The following is a 3,440-nucleotide window of genomic DNA, read 5'->3' as shown; positions in this document are numbered from 1 at the left end:
TTCTACCATTAGGTTGGTACCCCAACACTGTTACTATCCATTCTACCATTAGGTTGGTTCCCCAACACTGTTACTATCCATTCTACCATTAGGTTGGTACCCAACACTGTTACTATCCATTCTACCATTAGGTTGGTACCCCAACACTGTTACTATCCATTCTACCATTAGTTCCCCCAACACTGTTGGTACCCCAACACTGTTACTATCCATTCTACCATTAGGTTGGTTCACTGTTACTATCCATTCTACCATTAGGTTGGTACCCCAACACTGTTACTATCCATTCTACCATTAGGTTGGTTCCCCAACACTGTTACTATCCATTCTACCATTAGGTTGGTACCCCAACACTGTTACTATCCATTCTACCATTAGGTTGGTACCCCAACACTGTTACTATCCATTCTACCATTAGGTTGGTACCCCAACACTGTTACTATCCATTCTACCATTAGGTTGGTACCCAACACTGTTACTATCCATTCTACCATTAGGTTGGTACCCCAACACTGTTACTATCCATTCTACCATTAGGTTGGTACCCCAACACTGTTACTATCCATTCTACCATTAGGTTGGTACCCCAACACTGTTACTATCCATTCTACCATTAGGTTGGTACCCCAACACTGTTACTATCCATTCTACCATTAGGTTGGTACCCCAACACTGTTACTATCCATTCTACCATTAGGTTGGTACCAACACTGTTACTATCCATTCTACCATTAGGTTGGTACCCCAACACTGTTACTATCCATTCTACCATTAGGTTGGTACCCCAACACTGTTACTATCCATTCTACCATTAGGTTGGTACCTATCCATTCTACCATTAGGTTGGTTCCCCAACACTGTTACTATCCATTCTACCATTAGGTTGGTTCCCCAACACTGTTACTATCCATTCTACCACTGTTACTATCCATTCTACCATTAGGTTGGTACCCCAACACTGTTACTATCCATTCTACCATTAGGTTGGTACCCCAACACTGTTACTATCCATTCTACCATTAGGTTGGTACCCCAACACTGTTACTATCCATTCTACCATTAGGTTGGTACCCCAACACTGTTACTATCCATTCTACCATTAGGTTGGTACCCCAACACTGTTACTATCCATTCTACCATTAGGTTGGTACCCCAACACTGTTACTATCCATTCTACCATTAGGTTGGTACCCCAACACTGTTACTATCATTCTACCATTAGGTTACTAACACTGTACCCCATTCTACACTGTTACTATCCATTCTACCATTAGGTTGGTACCCCAACACTGTTACTATCCATTCTACCATTAGGTTGGTTCCCCAACACTGTTACTATCCATTCTACCATTAGGTTGGTACCCCAACACTGTTACTATCCATTCTACCATTAGTTGGTTCCCCAACACTGTTACTATCCATTCTACCATTAGGTTGGTACCCAACACTGTTACTATCCATTCTACCATTAGGTTGGTACCCCAACACTGTTACTATCCATTCTACCATTAGGTTGGTACCCCAACACTGTTACTATCCATTCTACCATTAGGTTGGTTCCCCAACACTGTTACTATCCATTCTACCATTAGGTTGGTACCCCAACACTGTTACTATCCATTCTACCATTAGGTTGGTACCCCAACACTGTTACTATCTATTCTACATTAGGTTGGTACCCCAACACTGTTACTATCCATTCTACCATTAGGTTGGTACCCCAACACTGTTACTATCCATTCTACCATTAGGTTGGTACCCAACACTGTTACTATCCATTCTACCATTAGGTTGGTACCCCAACACTGTTACTATCCATTCTACCATTAGGTTGGTACCCAACACTGTTACTATCCATTCTACCATTAGGTTGGTAACACTGTTACTATCCATTCTACATTAGGTTGGTTCTGTTACTATCCATTCTACCATTAGTTGGTACCCCAACACTGTTACTATCCATTCTACCATTAGGTTGGAACCCAACACTGTTACTATCCAACACTGTTACTATCCATTCTACCATTAGGTTGGTACCCCAACACTGTTACTATCCATTCTACCATTAGGTTGGTTCCCCAACACTGTTACTATCCATTCTACCATTAGGTTGGTTCCCCAACACTGTTACTATCCATTCTACCATTAGGTTGGTACCCCAACACTGTTACTATCCATTCTACCATTAGGTTGGTACCCCAACACTGTTACTATCCATTCTACCATTAGGTTGGTACCCCAACACTGTTACTATCCATTCTACCATTAGGTTGGTACCCCAACACTGTTACTATCCATTCTACCATTAGGTTGGTACCCCAACACTGTTACTATCCATTCTACCATTAGGTTGGTTCCCCAACACTGTTACTATCCATTCTACCATTAGGTTGGTACCCCAACACTGTTACTATCCATTCTACCATTAGGTTGGTTCCCCAACCTGTTAACACTGTTACTATCCATTCTACCATTAGGTTGGTACCCCAACACTGTTACTATCCATTCTACCATTAGGTTGGTACCCCAACACTGTTACTATCCATTCTACCATTAGGTTGGTTCCCCAACACTGTTACTATCCATTCTACCATTAGGTTGGTACCCCAACACTGTTACTATCCATTCTACCATTAGGTTGGTACCCCAACACTGTTACTATCCATTCTACCATTAGGTTGGTACCCCAACACTGTTACTATCCATTCTACCATTAGGTTGGTACCCCAACACTGTTACTATCCATTCTACCTGTTATTCCATTCTACCCATTAGGTTGGTACCCCAACACTGTTACTATCCATTCTACCATTAGGTTGGTTCCCCAACACTGTTACTATCCATTCTACCATTAGGTTGGTACCCCAACACTGTTACTATCCATTCTACCATTAGGTTGGTACCCCAACACTGTTACTATCCATTCTACCATTAGGTTGTTACTATCCATTAGTTGGTACCCCAACACTGTTACTATCCATTCTACCATTAGGTTGGTACCCCAACACTGTTACTATCCATTCTACCATTAGGTTGGTACCCCAACACTGTTACTATCCATTCTACCATTAGGTTGGTACCCCAACACTGTTACTATCCATTCTACCATTAGTTAACACTGTTACTATCCATTCTGTTACCATTAGGTCGGGTTACTACCCATTCTACCACAACACTGTTACTATCCATTCTACCATTAGGTTGGTACCCCAACACTGTTACTATCCATTCTACCATTAGGTTGGTACCCCAACACTGTTACTATCCATTCTACCATTAGGTTGGTAACACTGTTACTATCCATTCTACCATTAGGTTGGCTCCTGTTACTATCCATTCTACCATTAGGTTGGTACCCCAACACTGTTACTATCCATTCTACCATTAGGTTGGTACCCCAACACTGTTACTATCCATTCTACCATTAGGTTGGTACCCCA

At 41.8% G+C, this 3,440-nt stretch overlaps 2 long non-coding RNA genes across 43 annotated transcripts; one reads left to right on the top strand and one right to left on the bottom strand.

Annotated features, from left to right (window-relative positions):
• On the top strand, positions 1–3,439 carry LOC127918250 (uncharacterized). 41 transcript variants are annotated; one of them, XR_008099564.1, is made up of 11 exons: positions 1–92; positions 299–418; positions 843–882; positions 944–1,183; positions 1,275–1,354; positions 1,473–1,592; positions 2,070–2,229; positions 2,350–2,429; positions 2,518–2,597; positions 2,816–2,935; positions 2,993–3,100. It is a non-coding gene; the product is annotated as an uncharacterized LOC127918250 (long non-coding RNA). The 41 variants fall into 41 exon arrangements; XR_008099585.1 differs by lacking the exon at positions 299–418 and adding an exon at positions 578–697 and having other exon boundaries at positions 2,993–3,011; XR_008099584.1 differs by lacking the exon at positions 299–418 and adding an exon at positions 538–657 and having other exon boundaries at positions 2,993–3,011.
• On the bottom strand, positions 2,238–2,930 carry LOC127918251 (uncharacterized). 2 transcript variants are annotated; one of them, XR_008099604.1, is made up of 2 exons: positions 2,790–2,930; positions 2,238–2,443 (listed from the first exon to the last, which is right to left on the bottom strand). It is a non-coding gene; the product is annotated as an uncharacterized LOC127918251 (long non-coding RNA). The 2 variants fall into 2 exon arrangements; XR_008099603.1 differs by lacking the exon at positions 2,790–2,930 and adding an exon at positions 2,532–2,739.
• Position 3,440: the final 1 nt, after the last annotated feature.

Source organism: Oncorhynchus keta, unplaced genomic scaffold, assembly GCF_023373465.1.
Source record: "Oncorhynchus keta strain PuntledgeMale-10-30-2019 unplaced genomic scaffold, Oket_V2 Un_contig_13847_pilon_pilon, whole genome shotgun sequence".
In the NCBI taxonomy this organism is placed as follows: domain Eukaryota; kingdom Metazoa; phylum Chordata; class Actinopteri; order Salmoniformes; family Salmonidae; genus Oncorhynchus; species Oncorhynchus keta.
The sequence above is the reverse complement of the archived record's forward strand: the minus strand, read 5'-3'. Positions and strand labels throughout refer to the sequence as shown.